We start from the raw sequence: 21529 nt of genomic DNA, 5'->3' as shown, positions 1-21529 counted from the left end.
AGAGGTAGGCAGCCCTCTGGTGCTGCGTGCAAACGAAGGCGGCCTTCCTAGGGCCGTGAGCAGAAGAAAGTAGTCCCAGGGGAGGGGTCCTAGGCAGCACTGGGCCGTGTGCAGAAATAGGCAGCCCTCTGGTGCTGTGTGCAAAGGAAGGGTGCTTTCCTAGGGCTGTGAGCAGAAGAAAGTAGTCCCTCTGGGGTCTGCATGCACAGGGACTTGTCTCTCTGGACACTGTCCTTCCGCTCACAAAAGAATAAGTTGGCGGGCCATGTGCAGCGGGGCGATGGGCGTGGCCAGCTCGGGCAGGACGGATGGTGTGGTGGGGTAGAGGGTGGCCCTGAGAGCTCCTGTTTTGTTGTTTTAGGGACTGACTCCAGAGGGTTCCTTAAATGGTGCCGATAATTCAGAAGGGAAAGTCTTCTGCTTGTGTATGTGCCACATAACGTCAACTTGTAATATTTCTTGGGGACTTTTTTTTTTTTTTACCAGTTGTTGGTTAAAAGAATCAAATCTTATCCCGCTCCCAGCAGAGTAGTTGGGGATCATTATCTGATGGGTTACTTATAGGCTACTAATTAGCAACTTAGGTTCAAATTTCATTTTTTATAAAGCATGTTTTTTTGAGACATGTTTTTTGAAATATGGATTTTGTCTTTCAGGTGAATTTTTTCTCCACGTTAGAAAACCAAATAATGGCATAGCTTTTTTATTTACCAAATCTGTGGAAGATACATTAAGGGAATGAAACATTTAGAATTTAACAAGAGAATCAAGGATATTTCGAGTGTCTTTTTTCTTATGCTTTTTATAATAGAAGGACAATCATTACTACTGCTAAAAACGATTTTTAAAAAAATAGGTAGTTTTAAAGGTGGAAAGTATTAAAAAAAATTAAAATAATGCAGAGCTCCCAATTATTCCAAGAAGATATGTTTCTAGTTTGATAGATTTTGGTATATAACAGAACCTCCTTGAGAGCTAGTCCAAGTCAATTCTTTCTATTCCTATCTTTATAGAGGTCAGACTTGGAAATCCTTTTCTTTGACTTTGTCGGGGAGTTATTTGGGACCAGAAGAGAGGAATGGGGTAGGGAGGGAGAGTACCAATTGGGCAGAAAACAAATATCATTTTCATCTTATTTAGTTAGTTATAAAGACCTGGCTTAGAATGTTACCTCCGCGTTTTTGACTATGAGGCCTTTGTAATCTTAACCTTCCTCAATTTCTGTTTCCTTCTGTTTAAAATGTAAGTAGGAACACATAGCTGGAAGGGCTGTTAAGAGGATCAAATGAGATTATATTTGTATTTACAGCAGTTTACAAACCTTAAAATGCTACATAAATGCTAGATATTGTTATCTCTAGAGAATAAAAGAAGGGAGCTAAATTTACCGTTGTTTGGATGAGTCCAGGTTGTTAACAGTTTCTAAAAAGACCATAATTTTGATGGTATTGCTGTCTCAGTTTCCTTTAAGATTTAAACCTTTTTCCAGACCTTTTGGTTTCATTTGTTATGTAACAGAAGCTCTTTTTATCCTTTTTAGAAAAGAAATAATAATGTGGGTTGGAATTGTATAATTAGAACTAATTCAATGATTGAGCCCAAGTTGAATTATGTCAATTTAGAGGTCTCTTAATCTAACATTGATCTTATGAGATCCAAGAATTGTAGCGAATTAACTCAAATTTCAACATAACTAGCAGTTGATACAAAGCCAGAAAGGATATCTAATATTATGGATGACAGAATCCTGGACAAACAGTTCTGACTTCGACCTGGTCCAGACTGTATGTTTTGCTCTGTTTATGCCTCATTGCCAGTCCCAGCTGTAGGGGAAAATAATTCCTCCCTTGGATGATATTTTTTCTCACTGTCTCTCTGTCTCTCTCTCTCTCATTTATCAACATTTTTTTTTTAAACTTTCCAACATTACTCGTCTCAAAGATAGCACTCGTGACTCTCCGGTAAAGAGGTTACATGGGTGCTTAGTCTGAAGCAGGAATCCTAGCCTTTGCGGTCACTGATGTAGAAAGCAGTTGAAATAGTCGTGCCCATTTGGCATTAACCCATTCTCTGAGCACCTTCTCTAGCCTCAATGGTTGCATTTATATTAAGGCTTGTAAGGTCAAATATAAGTGCAACGAATCATTTTGAGTAAGGGATCCTTATTTTTAAAAGTTGTTTTACAGTGTTTAAAGGGATTCCTTCCTCTAATGCAGCCTATAATATGGAAAGTTGGAGTGGCAAAGCGTCTGCAATTCATCTAAAAAGAGTACATGGTGCAACTGCAACTATAGGAACACCTTTAAGAAAAGGGCCCACTTGGGATGTCATGATCAATCAGTGTTGTGTCATGAGTCCCTAGGCATCTGTATAGTCAGTTCAACATGTTAAAGTGTGCAAGCAGTTATTATGGTTGGCTATGGTGTGTGGTCAGACTGGATTGCAGCCTCACATGAGGAAATGATGCATGCAAGTTGGGAAAATCTCACCTGTACTGTCTGACACCCCAGGCATAATTTTGAATAGGTTAGTTACAGCAGTTCCCTTGAAGTACTGCAAGCTTGGCAAGTGCATGGTTCATTATTATTGAGGTCATTGTCATGGAGTTTGATGAAATGCTGTTCTTAATATATCTCTGCAACAACCTGGTAAACTCTATGACAAAGTAATTGCACACTGAAATATTTTCTTTTCCATTTGATCTCCTTCTCTTTTGGAACTAGAACAGTGAGGCAGTTATTTGCATCAAGATCTCCAAGACAGAATGGTTTAAGGATTTCTGGTATATTATCTAATGATCTGTCAATAAGAGCCTTGACTAGTGTCTTTATTCCTAGCTCAGCGGGATGCTTGATACTTTTCTCTGTACACAGCAGTGTTATACTTCTGAGGCCAATACTCTCCTGTTTCTACGATGCACTTATCAGACACCAAAGCATTGATGTCAGTATTTAGATGCAGGGAGTCTGGAGACTCTAGGAGCTGCAGGTGACTGAATTCGTCATACCGTGAATCTTTTGGCCAGGTTGTGTTTAACTTGTAGTGTAGTAGGCAAGGAGATGTCACCATGCTGGGGGTGGGGGGAGGGGGATGGCCTATGTTTATAAACACTCATGTACTCTTCAACAAAAATATTCCAGATTTGTGGCCCATATATAATGAAATCTGTGGGGCTCTGCTTTTCCACTCTGATCTTTTGAAATTGTTGTCTTGCCCTCGTCTCAAGATGTAGCTTGAGATCAGCAAATTCATCCTAGATTTGACTGTACCTCTTTCCTGATCCACTCTGCACGAGGTCCCCGTGCAAAATCCTATTCTGATGACCTTGCTTGATTACGTGGGTTATGTTCTGAGGGTCCATGTGCTGCCCTCTTGTTGGCTGGGGAGTGTTTGGTTTTCTTAGAGCCATGCTGTGTCCGTTCCATGGGCAGTCTGACTGTCCCTGGCTGGCTAGCACAGTGTCTGGATCAGCTGGGTCTTATTTAGGTGTGATTCCTTTTCAACCCACTACACTCAGTACACTCAAGAGGAGAGGATGCAAGTCGTATCTGTTGTCTCATACTAGCTATTACGTGGAGGGAGTTCACCATATGACTGGGCCAGATCGCTGTCCTGTCCATTCTGTGGCTGAAAGCAGGGGTTTGAGTTAAGAAGACGACTATGAACTTGGGACTGAATTCCCTGGGAAGGAAAAGAGAGTAATTTATTAACTTTGTGATCTTTGGGCAAGTGACTTACAATTTTTGAACTTCAATTTCCTCATCTGTAAAATGAGGGGATTGATCTTTGATGGTCTCTATTGTCTGTTCCTTCCATCTTTAACTCCACAATTCTCTGATCATAGGACCTTAGAAGCAGGAGGATGAATACAATATTAGGTCTTGGGCTGGGTGATTTCATCATGGATGTGAACTTCAGATGAAGAGAGGTTTACTGAATTATGGTGATAGAGGGAAGCATTAAAATTGGCAGTGGTGTTCCAACTTCTGCCCTTAAGTTTGTGTGTTAAGAGCATGAGCAAATAAGTGGCCACAATTGAATAGGTCACAAAGAGATGGTGTTTTCAGGCTAAGAACTAGGTTTTATTAAATAACCAAATGATGAATAAATTGTGAAGAAATTTAAGATAAAAAAAAATTTGTTAAAAATAAGGGTTCTAGTGGGCACAATGAAAGGGTTGGGGTTATGAGGATAGAATTGAGCTAGAAAAGGATGAAATTGCAGAGTGAGGGGGGGGAAGTGCTATATGAAAAGGCTTTCACCTGGTCCTAGGCAGATGGAATTCTGAGTGACTGATTTAGAAGAACAAGAGAAGGAAATTTGCTATCCATAGCCATGCTTGTCAGGTGTGAAGTGTCTTGGGCTATTTCCCTGTCACATCCTAGTTACAGGCCTTAGGAAGGCAGCAGATACCTCTCTTGTTAAAAGTCCGCTTTGCTGATTACCACTTCACTATTTCTCAGCATGGAGTTATCAACTACCACTACTCCTTTATTGTTTCTGAATTTTATTCTTTGTTCTTTACTGAATGTTCCCTAAATTGATGGCATCTGTGGATCCACATCATTTCCTGCAGGACAAACACAGTTGTCTTAGAGTGCTTAATAACTTCTTCCTTTTAGTTATCAGCCTATTACTTTGCTCTAAGAGTTTAATGGTTCTTACTTTTCTTCTCTCTGTCATGTTTGACTTTCAAAAACAAGCTATGATTTTCCTTTGGCTCTTCATATTTTTTGTATTTTTTTCTCTCTTTTAAACCCTGTTTTTTTTAAGGAACACTCCATCATCCATAATCATCTTAAGAGTGGAGAGATATCTTATGAATTTTTTCTTTAGGAGGATTGTACTCTGGGTATAGTTTTTACAGTGGGAGAAAGATAAAAGGAATGAGCCCTACTTTTCAAGAGCCACCCCAAGTTAGTATTACTTGGGAGCTAGATACTGAAATGCCAGTCAAGTACTGTGAATTGAAACAGTACTACAGGTCCATCTTTCTTCAGAATTTCAATTGACAGGGAATCCAAAGCAAATAGAATTTTTATGGTGAAAATATCTATGAAAATTTGTTTTTGGAAAAGCAAGCATTTAGGAATTTAGGAAGATGCTAAGAAATGTCCTGCTTTCAAGGAATGAATAATTACTATCCATTCTTATCATGTAACATGTAGTAGACCTTGGTACTCTTCTGAGTAGGATTTAGGATTCATTCATTTCTGAGTAGAGTTTAGAATTCATTCATTGTTCATCCAATAAGCATTTCTCAAGTTTTTCTCTCTCTCTTTCTCCCTCTCTCTCTCTCTCTCTCTCTTTCTCTTTCTCTGTATGTGTCCATTACTGAGTCACAGCCTTATATTATAACGTGAAATTCTAAGTATATGGGATACAGCCTTTTCCCTTAAAAAGCACATGATCTTAGTAGAGATAGAAAACAAACTACTTCTGTATGAATAAGTTATATAGTTTTTAATAGATGAATACTATTGTGAGGGGAATTAAGGAAAAAACTTTGTGGCTAAAAGCCAGATGCAGTTTATAGAGGTGGGCATAATTTTAGGGTGCCAGAAACTGGAATGCATTGAGATTCAGAGGCAGGATTTATAATTTAGTGGTCAGGGCTTGGTAAGTAAAAGACTTGGTCAAGACAAAGGAAATGTGATGACAGAACAGTGAGAGATGAAAATGAATGGGCAGGGAAAACTGTTGTAGGTACACATCATTAACTTCATCAATTCTTTAAAATATTTTTGGAATTGGTTTATTTTGTCACAATAGTTTTGTTTCAGTGACTTAGGCTCAACCTGCACAGATTAAATTCTGATTTATTTGCCTTACCAATTTTCATTACTAACTGAATTTTCTTGGTCAAGATTGTTCCCCAGTATTTATATTTATAATAGTTATATTTGATCTAAAATGAATTAGAATTAAATGACCACAAAGACAAATATTCAAATAAACATTAAAATGAGTAAAACTCTTATCCAACAAATTCTAATCAAATGAAATAAAAACAACCTATGAAGTCACATTTCTGTTTTAGTTCCATTAAACTTTCTTGATTTCATTTTTCTTTAATTATAGTCAAAGTATATACAATTCTGATTCTTTTAATCTTGCTTTGTATCTTTTCATACAGGCATAACATAGTTGACAGTATTTTTTCATACTCCCACATTCTATTATATTACTATTGGCATCTAGGTGGTATATAGTGAATGAAGAGCTAGATATGGTTTGGAAGATCTGAGTTCAAATCCAGTCTCAGACATTTATTAATGATCCTCGGCAAATCACTTTAGAAGAGCTCTCATCCTTATTTTCATCATAAATAACATTGGGTAATTGAACATATCTCGTAGGGTTGTGGTAAGACTCAAATGAGAAGATATATATATGAAATGTTTTATAAATAGGAAAGCATAATAAATACCAGATGATGTTATGGTATAGGTCAGTATCTTTGGGCTCTTCAGTTCTGTCACAGAGATTACTCTTTCTTTTGATGTAGATCCCACCACCTGTTTATTACCTAGGAAATAGTCTTTGAAAGAGAACCTTGCCAATCTTGCAGTTAAGCTTTCCCAGTATTGTCTGGAGAGTCCTCAGGCAGCTGTCATTAATGCCATTCAGCCTGGCAGAGCCTATGAGAGTGTGTGATCATATAGCATAGCCTTTGAGAAGCCTGTAGTTCCATTCCCCCACAATGAAGCATTGGAAAAGGACTTTAGTGGAGGATTGCATTTGATTAATATGCCATAATTCATCCATTCTCTATTTGAATATATGGGTTACTTTCAATTTTTTTAATTAAAATAAGCTGTAAGTTTTTCATGTAACTATTTTATAATGTCCTTGGAATAAAGTCCTATCAATATTAAGTTGCTGAATCAAAAGGTATAAAATTTTCAGTCATTCATAGTTGTATAATTGTTGCTTCATAACTTCTTTCCACTTAGCTATCTTAGGCTAATTCATAGGATAGAATGTATTGGGTAGATATGATTGACTTGACACCTAAGTGTACTTCCATTACTTTGCAGTGGCTAGATAGCACTGTCTCAGGAATGGTCTTGAGATGCTGTTTTGGCTTTCTCAGATAACCATTGTACCATCTCATTTTGAAGAACAGTGTTACCCTAATACTTGCCTGTTTACTGGAAGAGGTTTTTGTTTACCAACTCATTATACTACTGTGCAGAATAAAAGACTCATGTGCCCAACACATTGGTTCTCTTAGAGAAACTAGATTTTGCTCACTGTGTAGACATTAGAGGAGGGAATAGTAAGTGGTGGAATAGGTGATAGGACCTGTGATTTCATTGGTATCAGTAACTGTAGGATGTGTCAGAAGCAGAACTTGAAGTTTTTGGTTTTGAGGTCAGTTTTCTATTAACTCTGCCACACTGTCTTTGCTTAGTGGAATATAAAGTACAAGGAGTGACTTATGATCTGAATAAAGATAATAGTACATTTATATTTGGAGAGATTTGGCATTCCCTAACACTTTTTCCACGTTTTTACATTGTTGCTAGAAAAGGGAGATTAAAGTTCTTCAAGGTATTGAAATAGTTATGGGATTATTTGCAAAACAAACAAAAAAAAACCCAAAAAACATACTATCCTTAAAAATTGCATTAAAAATCCTATGCTGTCTGTTTCACAATGGTTTCATCATAAAAAATGTTTTTGACGTTCTGAAATATTTGAGGAATGCATTTTTATGGCAGCTTTTTTTTTTTATAAGCTAGTGAGGAAACTTTTTTCTTGTCCTTACTCATTGACTTCCACTAAATGATGCATAACAAATATTGGTCAATGTGTTAGACAGTGGTGTATATGGTTTGAATGCTTATTAAAATACATATCCAAATGGGAACAGGATTCTAAAGATAATTTTAATATTCCTTTTGTTAACCACTGGATGCTAAAACAGGACTTTTGCATCTATGGCTTTACAGAATATCTGTATTGGAAAGGAGCTCAGAGGCCACCTTGCCAATACTCTTATAAATTTGTATTACACAGCTTCGAGAGATCTAACTACTTTAATATATACAAACAAATTGATACAGAACAATTTGATGGCTCATTAAATAAGAAACTTCAGTTGCTTTTTTACTTGTTTATTTACAGAAATAAATCAATATTGAATATTTTCAAATCATGTTCTTTACACTTAAATTAGCAGGGATATCTATGTCTTAAATAATTTTATCGCAAATTTTTGGAGGAAAAAAGTAAGTTTTAAACAAGTGCTATTTGTAAGAACTCCACAATTATACATTGTGGTTTAGTGTATCTTTGCTATCTTCACAAAATGAAAAGCCAAATTTAATTATTTTTTATTATATTTATTCTTTTTCATGTCCAACTTAATAAACACCTTTAAGTATTATTTCAGAACTGTAACCTACCAAAAGACTCACTAATTTACTGGGTGGAGTATGCTAAATTTATGTGAATATTTTGAGATTCCTCATTTATACATTTTTAGCATTCTTTTTTGGGGGGTATATTTAGTCTTAATTTAGATATACATTCAGGATACTCTAATAATTTTTCTACAAAAATTTCATTTTCATATTAAAGATTTGTTGAATGAATAATACTCCACCACTATAATTTATGCAAATGTATATCCCTCTAAGCAACTTGGTTTCATTACAGTAGATAAGCAGTAGGACCCTTTTCAGCAGATAAGCATTACCATTATAGGAATATATGTATGCTTGAAGATAATGGCTACCAAACCAGGTGAAAAAAATGAATAATTGCAATATAAAATGTTTCTCTTTTACTAATAACGACTATGTTAAATGATAAATATACTTTTAAGTTCAATTGCTTCAATTTAAACAATGTTTATATAAAGTAATCATTGTAATGAAAGGATCCCTTCAGACATGACTTTTTTCTTTCCCAGTGGCACATTTGTTTACCACTCTCACAGAAACTTTACGAACTGACCAGTGTTGCTAACATTTGAAAATCTGCCAGATAGAAGAATAGTAACATAAGCAGAAAAACATCTATAATACTGCAATTAGAAGCAATATAAAGTTTAGTTCTTCAGAATGTGATTGCATATAATAGTTTAAAAAGAGCTTGTATTTGCCACTGCAAGAATGCTAACAGTTGTAACATATTGATCACGTGATTGCTTAGCTGATGAGATATGATTATAAGGTAACAGAGCTATGCTGGTATAGTGTTCAGAAAGCAAACGAAAGTGTGTCCATGTGTTTGACCACTCATTGGAAATAAGTTTGTGTTAGAACGTGAAACCGTTGGGGCAGTTTGGAAACAATTTGAAGACAAATTGAGTACTTCAAGAAAAAGCTGAGCCTGAAAGTGGTCAGAGTTTAATGTTGTATGACCAGGACAATTTCAAATCTTTGTTTGAAAAAAAAAAACAAACACCTATAATGATTCAAACATGCTATAGAGAATAAAACATTTGTAAAATAATTGGGAACTTACCATTTAAGTGCCTTTAGAGAACCACTTGGACCATCATTACAAACTTCTCAGAAGTTTGTGGACCACTGAATGGCAATTGCTGTTCTAGACTTTACAAATGAGAATACTTTCTGACTTGCCTTGTAAGGAATGAGGGTCAGGGATCCAGGAAACAACTCTAAATGTGGTTACCTCTAACTAGTAAGTAGGTAGCTAAGGATGGGGGCAATTGTCTGATTTCCAGATCGGTTGAACTTCAGCACACATAGAACCCCTAGGGGCTGGTGCCTTCTAGTCAAAACTTTTGTCACTAGAACACAACATCCAGTGTGTTCCTCTACATTTTATAATATAGCAATGTCCACAAACAATAGGAAAAGTAAGCGGTAACAATTTGTTACCTGTGGAAAAGTGTTATGAACATGTATGACTTAGGAACTGGGGATGGGAATCCTAAAAAAGCTTATATATAGCTTTTTCCCCATTAGCACATTTGTACAATGAGTTTATCAAATTAGCTAATTGTCACCTTGTAAGGCAGAAATGGTTTGGCACTGAGGTATATGGAAATAGGAAAAGGGAAATGTTAATTCCCACAGGTACTGTGGTAGAGATTGTGGGGATCAGGGAAAGTGATAACTAAAGAGAGAAGTCCTCAGTGGGACACTAGATTATTTGGGCCAGTTAAGTGCTAGGATGGAGTATGAGTACTCTAGGCTAGAACATATCACATCCAAGCATAAGCATGAACATTAAAGAGTTGGGTCAAGGATAAGACTAGAACTTACTTTAGCCAAAAGTAACTATGGTAAGTACTTGAAGACTGGCCTTGTTAAGACAATATGGTCTTTTGCAAGTTTTAAATGTTATCTAGGAACAGTAAAACTTTAAACTATCATAGGCTGTTTTTGCTTATCTCTTTTCTCATAGGAGGGTCCCTAAGGGAATTTGTTTTGAGAGGGAGGAGAAAGGCAAGAAAAGAAGTTAAGAAGGGTAGACATGGGTGAAGTCTAATGGGGGTAAGTCCTAGGCAGCTGGATGGGAAATGGGCAATGTAAAGAACATAGGGGAAAGGGGTAATGGGACTACTAAAACCAAACCCAAAACTCCCAGACTTTCATTTATTATACAACTTTGCCTAGGACAAAGCCTGATTATTTGTGACTAGTTGAATGTTATTCACATATGCATTCCAAATAGGCCCTTAGAGAATAATTTGTTAAAGTGGTAGTGTTTACTAAATACAGCAATGCATGTGGATGTGAAATTGAGCATACCAAATTTCACTTGGCTTACTCCACTTAATAAAATGAGGACTTGAAAGCACTTAAATTTCAGATTTTTCTAGTTCTTTGCAAACAGTTTATCAAAATATCACATATAGATTGAGAATACATTTCTTAAGAGTAACTTTAAAGAAAAGATAAACATTCCTGTCAATAGTATGGAATCAGATTACTTCTCCAGGGCCCAGGTATGCCTACCTGACAGAAGGCAATATAAGCCATATAGCTATGTAATAAGCACAGAAAAGCCAAGCAGCATATTTCTGCTTGCTTTTCTGATCTTTAGGTAGATAAATGGAAATACTGCTTGTGTATTTGTTTCCACTAGGTGTATGGAGAGAGAAAAGTGGTTGTCTACCAGAAAGGTAGCCATTAGAAAGCCTTCAGAAGACTTGTGCATTTTTCTACTCAGCCGACTATTTCTTACTAGATAGGTGATTTGTAACTACAATGTAGTCCCATCATACGTGAATTTGTCTTAAATTTAATCGACAGTATGTACTTCCAGAGAGAGGGAAGTAGTATTTCACTCATTGATCTCATATGCTTAGAAATGAATGTTCAGATGGAGAAGGGAATCTGCTATTCTCATGTACCTTTCTCTTATAGTGTGAGCATCTCACTGCACTGGATGCTAAGATTTTTCCCTTCACCATAACCATAGTTTATTCATTCTGTATAGAATGATGGAGCTAATGAGTGGAAGAACCTTAATTGGCTTTAGTATTCCTGGAAGCCCCTCCTGTGTTATACCCTTTGATATTCTTGATTCTCTTATCCCTTAGTGAAACAGAAGAAATAGTTAAATGGTGGCAGGATTGCCTTCAAATACAATTACAGTGTTGTGTGAATGGATAAAAACAAAACCAAGCATATGTGCCAATCCTTGTGCTAAGCATTGGGTATACAAATAGAAAAAAGAGATAGTTCTCTTCCCTTGAAGAGCTTCACACTCATTATGGGGGGAGAGAGCACATGTAAAAGAGTTCAGCTTCCAGGTTGATAGGAAGACTCAGAAGTCCTAAGGTTGTGGAGATTAAGTCAGTACCTAGGGTTCTGGGGGAAATAGAAAGGCAACAGGGGAAAGACAGAGTACCCTCAAATGATGTAGCAAGGCAAATAGCAAGACCTTGCCTTCCTCAATTTCACTGGAAGGCCTATAGTTGGTGACTCCCAGCTTACCCAAGCTTTATAAACAGTAGTGTTGCTTTTCCCAGCTGGTAGTGTTTGGAAAGCCTGGGAGTTGGTAAAGGAGGGACAAAAAAGGAAAGTTGCCGCTTTATGGTAGTTCTTCTTGCCTGACAGGATCAGAGCAGCCCAAGGATTGTCAGGGGAAAGGAAGCTGTGAGGTTTGAAGAACATTTTTCCTTAATCCTAAATGTTCTAGTGAAACTGCTGCCTATTTTTGTTTTCTTATATTTGAATAGAATTTCTGATTCCTGTCTCTTCCTTGATCAATAGCTCTGAGTGTTGTGAAAAAATAAATATAACATTAAGTTGCTTCCATATCGACCATCTCATATCCATTTATCCTCTGATACAGACTGCCTTCTTTTAAAGAAACCCTAGCCTTTGCTTAAAGATACTGTCCTGTACTTTGTGGAATGTTGAAGGAATTTAAAAGATGTTCAGTTGTTTCTGACTCTTTGTGATCCCATGTACCATAGAATGCCAAGCCCAAAGTCTGTCCAAGCTCATATTCATTGCTTCCATGACACTATCTATTCATCTATCTAACTTCATGTTTTCCTTTTGCTTTCACTCCTTCTCAACTTGAGGGTCTTTTCTAATGAGTCCTGTTTTCTGATTATGTGGCCAAAATATTTAAGCTTCAGCTTCAGTATTTGCCCTTTGACTATAAAAGACTTTTGTTTCCTTTTGTGCTGACTTTAAAAACTTATTGCTGAGCCTACTTAATTCCTTGTGACTCTATAACTTGCTTTCCCCCCAGCATCCCGTGGAACTGAGGGTGGAGGTAAAATCATATCTTTAGCATAATGATCTCTATGTTAGATCTGTGGGTAATGAGTTGTGGGGGGGGAGGCAATGGTGTCATCCCTTAAAAAATGTCACTTTTGAATCAACCTGTTAACAGAAAGCTTCTTTCTTCATCTGGACACATGAGTCATTGCTGCCCACTTTTCCTGAGACATCATTCTGTCTAGAGCTTAATGGGGAATGTGTGCATTATTTGCCCCTCTCCGCGATTCCAAATACCTCGGAGGTATTGATTATTATTTGACAAAGACACGAAGAGGGGGGAGCTTTTAGATGACCACTCGCTAAGAGGATACCATGACTTCACTCTTATAAGGGAAGGAGTAAATTTCTTCTCCATGGATGGTGCAGTATGATTTACATATAATACAGGTGCAAGTTACAGTCAACCACTTCGCCTAGCATTAACTGTTTAGAGTATATATTTGCTTATGTCAAAAATCAGTGTTTCTGTGATTAACATTTCCTTTATCTGCTTAATGTAGCTGTTACTTTTTGCTCTTTTCTTGAAAGGTTGAGTTGCTTTAAGAATAATAATGTCCAATATTATCCAATAATCCCCTCTCTATTGTTTCAAGATCCCATCACTGTGGAAGATAGATGGCATCTTCACATTCTGTTCCCATGCTATCTAGGCCTGTATTGGTAGCCTCAATTTAAAGCCTCAAGGAATACTCTGTGTCTCTTTACTCAGGACTTTGTCTGCCGTGTTCATATTTATCTCTAGCTTATTGTGGCATCTCATCTAGGTTTTGGTACCTTATGTCTCCTGTCCACCTTGTTACTGAATTGTGATATTGGATAAAGGGAGGTCTTCAGACCTGCTTTGTCAAGTCTTATCTAATGGATACAAAAATTATAATTCCTGGGTTATTAGGCTATAAGACACTGGCTTAGTTTGCTCCAGTATTATTCCTTAGGCTATTGAAGTTTTGAAAATAATGTACCCCAATATTTGCTGACTATCTAGAAAGCTTTGCATTTTCTCAACTCATGAACCAGACAGAATAAATGCCTCTTACTTCCCCAAAATAATAAGCATTTTCTTCTCAAAAAACCCCATAGTACTCTTTCTGCTAATTACCCTGTTACAAAAATGAAATAATTCCCATTCACTACAAAATTCCCCAGACTTTAGTGAATGAAATGCACATTGTCTCATATCCTGAAAATCAATGATATTCTCATAAAATCCAGAGTACATGATGACACAAAATTGGTTTAAAGGATATAGATGGTATGTAGAACCATTTTTTTAATGTGAGATAAATAGTTGGTCTTGGATTTTGAAGTATTCAGAAGACCTGTTGCTTATGTGTATTGTGTAGGCAGCTGGGTGGAGTGGGGCAGATACTTGATGTGTGATAGAAAGTTAAAAGAGTAACATCCTAAATCAATAAAGATATAAAGTTCACATATGGTTGGAGAAGACTCTGAGTTGTATAGCATATATGCTATACATGTTTTATCATTCATAGAAAGGGGTACTTCACATAGTTCAAGAAATTGAAATATAGTTATTGAATTGTTGGCAAAAAGGCAGTGCTCAAAGATTGGATACAAGAAATTCACACTAATTTTGTTAGAAGAATGGTTGCACTAAAAGTGATGTGTTTAACCTGCCCTGTAATTTTAAAGGATTCAATCTGTATAAATAAGCTCAAAGTACAATTCTATTTATCCTGGCCTTATTAACTGATTTCGGTTGTGCTTATAAGGCATTTGTAAGACAAAATTATGATGTCTGAGGCATAGCTGTTGATATGCTAAATATCAACTACATATGGTAGAATTTTGCCAATAAAAGCTCCAACTTGAAATGGGAATAGGACTCTAGGGATATTGAAGCATTGCTCTTAAAGTTCAAGTCATTGGTATATCTTATAAATGGAATTCTTTGAACCATCCTGGAGGGATAACTGCCATTGACCAGCCTTTTTTCCCCCATTTAACATGAAAGAGCTAAATGGTGTTAATATGTGTTAGAAACGACACAGTTTTATCAGAGTCCCACTTCTTTTTAAACTCTGCAAGTATTTTCTTCCGAATGTGTTAAGACTACCGTATGGGATTGATTTTCAGATATAACTTGACCCTTTTATTCCTTCCAGATAGTAACACAAGCTCTTCTGATAGTAGAAAATGAAACTTGGATGCTGTAGTCCATGCAACCACTTGAACTACAATTCCATGAAGACTTTACAACCATTGCAGGTTAAAGAGTGAATGAATCCTCCCAACTATTCAAAACATTATTCATCACATATTCAAGAAAAGTAGTTTACACCTATAATGGCTCACCTTATTGCTATATTGCCCACAATCTGCAATATACCACTAATATCCATAATTTTACCACCAGTCAATACCTGATACCTAGAATTTAGAATACATTAAACAACTGTCTCTTATTTAGATGGGAGAATTTTAAAATTTAATTTTGTTACAGTAACAGTTATGATTACAAATGTTTTAAAATAAATTTTAAGAAATAGTGGCTTATTTTGTGTATTGTTAGGAATTTACACAAAAGACACAGAATTTTTAAGCATCCAATGAAGGACATATTGGAAATGCTAAGAAGCAAAAACAAGACACAGAGTATGCTAGTAATATTGATATTTAAAAAATAAAATACAATGTATTATATTTTCATGTTATAAACCCAAAATGTATTTGACATGTCAAAAGAAAATTCTTAAATTCAGCAATGATAGTTTGGTACCTTAGGTAAGAAAGCCTGTAATATTACTGTCAGTGTTGTAGACACTACAAGTTTTCCATTGCAGCTGACTGATAGCATATCATTAGTGATAGCACCACATTTATAAAGTCTATCATGTAACAATCCGTGAGGTTCTTGACCACATTGTAATTATGAGGATTTATGTTACTAAATTTATGTTATGTGATGATTTATTCAGTCAGTACTGCATGTTATCTTTCAAAAAATGGTTCAGTTAACGAGACCTTGGATGAATGCAAAACATTGTCTGAGACTTATCACCATATAGGCATCATGGGCTGTTGGAATCTGGAACTATCCCATCTAATCCAGGCTGATTGACTGGCTTCATTTAGATGTATTCAGACATGCAAATAAGGTAACATTTGTATAAGTCATTCGTAATTACTTAGGGTATGCATAATAAAAAATGCATTTTTCATTTCTATCTTAATTTTTAATTTATTTTTACTTTATTGTTTATTTAAAATTTTTATGCCTGTGATGAATATGGTTCTCCAAAGGGCAAGGAGGGCACTTTGAGGTGGTATAACCCAGGCAGGTGGTAGTAGTTCCCATACATCAGAAAAATAGATTGATTTAATGAGACCTTAGAAGTAGGTGACCTATCAAAACTTTTTTTTTCCAACATAAAACATTGATTAAAATAATATCTATAGACTGAAAATATATTTCTTAACACTGTGGTTAAGGATACAAATACAAAAGTATTCCTGTCAATAGGATGGAATCAGATTACCTCTCCTGGGCTCAAGTGAGCCTTACTTGGCTATGATACCACATAGGTCCTTCAGCTATACAGCAAGCAGAGAAAGAGGACATTGTTGCTTGCTGCTTGCCTTTGTATCCCTTGAGGAATGAAGCCAAAAAAAAAAAAAAAGAACTTGGAAGACCTGTGCATCTTTAAACCCAGCCCACTATTTTTGGTTTAGCCCTTTTTCCTTATATGAGCCTGCTCTCTCAGCATCCCAAACTCTGCCAGAACTGTGGGCCTAGGTGGGGCCAGTATTACCTCTTTTAAAGGGAAAATGTTCATGTCAAAATTAGTTTTGAATCCAGGAGGTTCAAACCCTGTTAACAACAGAAAACTATGTTCTCAATTGTATGACTCATTCATACCCACTTTTACTGAGACTTATTCTGACTGGAACTGATTGGGAAAAGTGTGCATTGTTATCAATAGTCTGCCTCTCCCAACCAATCCAAGTACCTTGAAGTACTACATTATTAATAGCTATTTAACAGAGTTAAGCTGGAATGCTACTCTTAAAAGCTCTGGCTGCTAGGATACCCTGACCTTATACCTGTGAAGGTATGCTTCATTCCATTTTTTTTTTTTTAGGCAATTGGGGTTAAGTGACTTGCCCAGGGTCACACAGCTAGTAAGTGTCAAGTGTTTGGTCTGAGGTCACATTTGAACTCAGTCCTCCTGACTCCAGGGCCAGTGCCCTATCCACTGCACCACCAACCTGCCCCTTATTCCATGTTTTTTTTTTTTTTTTTAAGGTACTGTTGAAAGATACTCCATTCAAGTACAATGCTATTGACAATACATGTATTATTTCTGGTCAGTCATATTCCCCTATGTTTATTTAGAATAATTCATTATCTCCCTATTCACCTTTTCTCTATTTAGGCCAGGATTTAAAGAGCTACTCCAATGATTCCCTCTAATCCCTTAGTATCTCAAGGTCATTGCTAGATCTTAGAGGGATGGATCATTCATCAGTTTCAACATTATTCTGTTGGATTGTATTTGAGGTTAGTCTGGAGTGAGACAATAATGACTCAATCAGTAATGATATGGGCTAGTTTTGAGACACAAGCTGAATTTCAAAGCAACTTCTTTGTTGAACTATCTAAAATATAAAGTATTCTATGTGTCTGGAATACCTAGATAAATATACATTTATTATGTTTTAGTGTTCCTTATCAAAATCTGACTCCTATCTTGCACTTGGATTTAGAACTCTTCCTTTTAATGGATACTGCCTTTATTGGGCACACCTCATTATATTGAATAGTTGAATGGGTTATTGGGTGCCTTCTCTCATTCTGATGGGGTGGTTTGGTAGCTATTTCACCAAACTGCTATGAGCATAATCCCAAGTCTCGTCAGTCTTCCTGATGGTTGTCTTCTGTTCCCATCTTGAACTTATTAGCAGTGCTTAGTCAAAAGATCACAAGCCAGAAGATGCGTGGTATCACAAAATCAGAGAAACCTGTGGTTGATAAATGACTTCCAGCTTTATTTAAACTCTTGAGTTTCCTTGCAAATTTTATTCTCATTCATTTCCTTTCCTCCTCCCATCTCAACCTTGAACTTAGATCCTTGGCCAGTCTTTCATATATTATTGCATAATTATGCCCATCAGACCTGCAAGGCTATCTCTAAAGAGGTGGATTTACCAACCAGTGTAGAAATTATTGATTTCCCTTTGAAGATTTTTCTTAACACTTCTTCAAATCCCAAGCAATTTTCAGTTGTTGGAATTTTACATTTTTTCTGCTGTAAATAACATAAACTGAATAATAACCTATTTCTTGTGAATTATCTCCAAATTACTAGGGACTTGTCTTTAAAATGTTGTTAGTTATTAAACAAATAATTTTATTTTTTAATTATGAAGGCTGTGGGTTCATTGCATCAAACCAGAAAACCCTCTGCTCCTACTTGCAATTCCTCAGGAACTAGGGCTATCAGAGAAGTCTTTGCTTGATAAATGGCTTCTATCTTATAATGGCTCTAGTTTTATTTCAATTTCTCTCCCCTCTCCCCCGCCCCCATGTATGACTTTCCTTACCAATCCAAATTTTAGTTCTCTCCTTACTTCCTTGTTCAGTTTTTCCAAGTGGTCACTTAACTTTTTGACTCACACTAACCTAAAAAGAACAGTGATTCTTTCTGACCTGGGAATATGGTTATAGAAGTAATGGCTTGGGTAGGCAACTGTACTTTATTAGACAAAAGCAGTAGCAATGCTGTTTTAACTACAGGTGTTTGTAGGGACATCGCAATGGGGCTTTTCTAGTATAGCAATAACCAAACAACTACCCTTTGTACTCTACTTTTTCTCTACTGTATTTCATTTATTTATTTTACTAGAGAACCTACACAGTTGGGCAAGATGTTAACCTTTTAAGGCTGCCAGTTATACAGTATGTTTAGGAGTTGATTACCTCATTCTTCTTTTGCTTGTCGCTGTTCTACCCATTTATACTATGTCCAGAATGCTACAGGTAAACAGATAGACCCATGCCCAAGTGAAATTCTAACTATTGCCAATAATCTAAACTTCTCTTTACCTTTTCAAAAGCTAGCTTAATTATGATACTCACCAGCTGGTCTGTGGACCTATTCTATCCTTTACTTAAATTGGTACATCAGTATCAGTGTCTTGACAAATACAGTAATCACAACATTGCTTTGGTTGTATAACAGTGTTTTGGGTAGGTCAACCCTTACACTTGTTTAGCAGTGAACTCTATCTAGACATCAATCATACAGAGTTGGGTTCCTAGATACTTATGTATTTTTCTTTATACTGGTATGGAAGGGCTTGCTTTGTGCATTCCCCAAACTCTTAACATGGACACCCTACTACTGGGAGGGATTTTCCTCCCATCCTCCAGTATGTGTGGGAGGAGCCTTCTTCATTTGGCTGTTTGTAGATGGAAAAGATTATGTTTTTTTAAACAAAAAAGCTACCAGACTGGAATGGTTGCTTTATTTTCACTACACTGTCTTGCCTACTGTGTCCAGGTGAAGATCACACACAGTTCACCTACAGAACAGGCATCATAAACTAAATCAGGAGGCAGGATACCTACCCCCCCCATTTCACTTTTTTTACCTGGGCTCTGAGAAATGGGTATGGGGGTGGTGTTTGTTTCTGTTCTATGTCGTTTGACTCTCTTGGTTTCAGCTGCTGTTAGTAATCTCCACTGGACTTGGGAGTCTGAGCTGTGGAAGCTTTGGAGCCAGGATTCCAGGAGGGATGTTGCATCTCACCATTGCTGCAGGGAAGTCCTGAGAAGCCATGGTACCATATTTTACCACATAATTGACACCACTGAGTAATTGTTGCACCCTGTTTTCTTCAGTCTAAAAATTGGTTTATAATCTTTCATCATATATTTGTTGGATGGAATAATTCTGTTTATTATGCCACTTAAAAGGCAAACAAAGCAGTAATGTATTCACCAGTGGCGTGTGGATATGCCTTAATCTCTTCTGCATTTCGGAGTCGCAAGTCTAGAATTTTCCACACACGTGCATTGTCAGTATTCAATTTTAATTTATATTCATGACTATTCCATGCATCCTAATTTTTCACTAAAGACAATTTAGTAATTAATGATTTTTAAGTGATACTGGCACAATTTTTTTTAATAAAAAACTTCACATAATGGAAGCCCCCCCCACTTCTTTGTGAAAAAAATTGGTATAAAATCGGCAACGATTATGTGGTGATATTGGTACTTTGAGTTTTGAACCTAAGGGTAGTTTTGGACTTAGAATTTGGGGCTGTGCTATATAGGAACTGAACTAAATTGTGAAGCTAATCTCCTTCCCTCCCCACAAAACTGAGATAGTGAAGATTAAACCCCACTGTCAGAGATGTTTGTATATTTATTGGCATATCTTTGAAGTAAATGTTATTTTATAAAAGTAATTTGTTAGTGGCTAAGTGGAACTAGAGTGCAGGGACTCCTCCCAGATTTAGAAAGCCCCTACTGTTGGTAGGGGCTTCGAGCCATTTTCAGAGAGCCTAGAAATCACCCAGTTCCCCTTAATGTTACTTGAGAAACCTGGAGGAAGAGTAGAATGTAACCTACCAGATCTTCAGGCATTGGAGGTCAAGGGTAGTGTCCTACAACATCCATCATAATACAAATAGTAGTTTGGTTTTAAAAGTTGGAGTGTAATATTGGAAACTAGGAATGATCTGAGGTGGCATAGTGTTTGTTGGAAGGAGACATAACTGCATAAGTACACCTTGTGGGCAGTTTGCATTGGTATGCACTGAAACAAAGGTGCACATGCTTTCACAATTACTTGATCTAGTAACATCCTCAAGAGGACTGTGATTATTTGGCTCTCAAGTGGAATGTTGGAATATGAGCTGAATAAGTGGTCTTGATAGTAGCTCATATCAGATACCTTTAATTTCCCAGGCTAGTTTGGACAAAGCAAATGTGGAATGTTTTAACAGATTATAAGTTTTTTTTTTTTAAATCTGTTACGAAAACAGTGGGTACATGAAATCAAATCAGAAGCGATTGAGATACTTCATAACTGGAGGACTAAGAATCTTCAATTGATGGGTCCAATCATTAACCAAATTCAGTTTCTTGTGTCAATTTCCTAATAGTCTTATTCAAGGACCAAAATGGTCTAAGTTAACCAAGGCTTTGGGTAAGAGGGAAATCTTCCACTGTGATCATGTGGAACCATACTTTATGTGAATCAGGCAAAACAAAATGCATCCATCCCTAAACCCTGATCCATTTTCAAAGATAGCATAAGTAGGCACCCACAGGTAAAAGTTCATTGAAAGTGAATGGAATAGTCCTCTGATTCCCTAGAGTAGATTGATGTATACTGTATGGTGAAGTTGATCCAAGTACTGATCATATTATGAAATCCTGAAAATCTTTCCTCAAGTCTCCTTTTAGGTAGGAGTCACTGGTAGGAATTCCTCCTTTTATTACAACCCTAGTTGCACTGATTACTTTTTACTCAAATAACACTTACTGGAAGAGTTCCTAGATACTGATAATCTATTTATGTTCAAAGATTATACTGCTACCATACAGTGACTAAGTCACATGTCATGACTAATGGTCTTGAAGTTAGTAAGTCAGTGATTTTCATTATGTCTTAACTTTGATATACTTATGAGATACTAAGTACAAGGGGCATGAACACTGACTAGGAACTTTGGGTGTTCAGTGGTTACATTAACAATATAATTGAATTGGTATAATGTAATTGGCATAGTGTAATTGAAATGGCATAATAGACAAGCTAGCATAT

Source organism: Vombatus ursinus, unplaced genomic scaffold (assembly GCF_900497805.2).
Source record: "Vombatus ursinus unplaced genomic scaffold, bare-nosed wombat genome assembly UNPS02014791.1, whole genome shotgun sequence".
NCBI lineage: Eukaryota > Metazoa > Chordata > Mammalia > Diprotodontia > Vombatidae > Vombatus > Vombatus ursinus.
The sequence above is the reverse complement of the archived record's forward strand: the minus strand, read 5'-3'. Positions refer to the sequence as shown.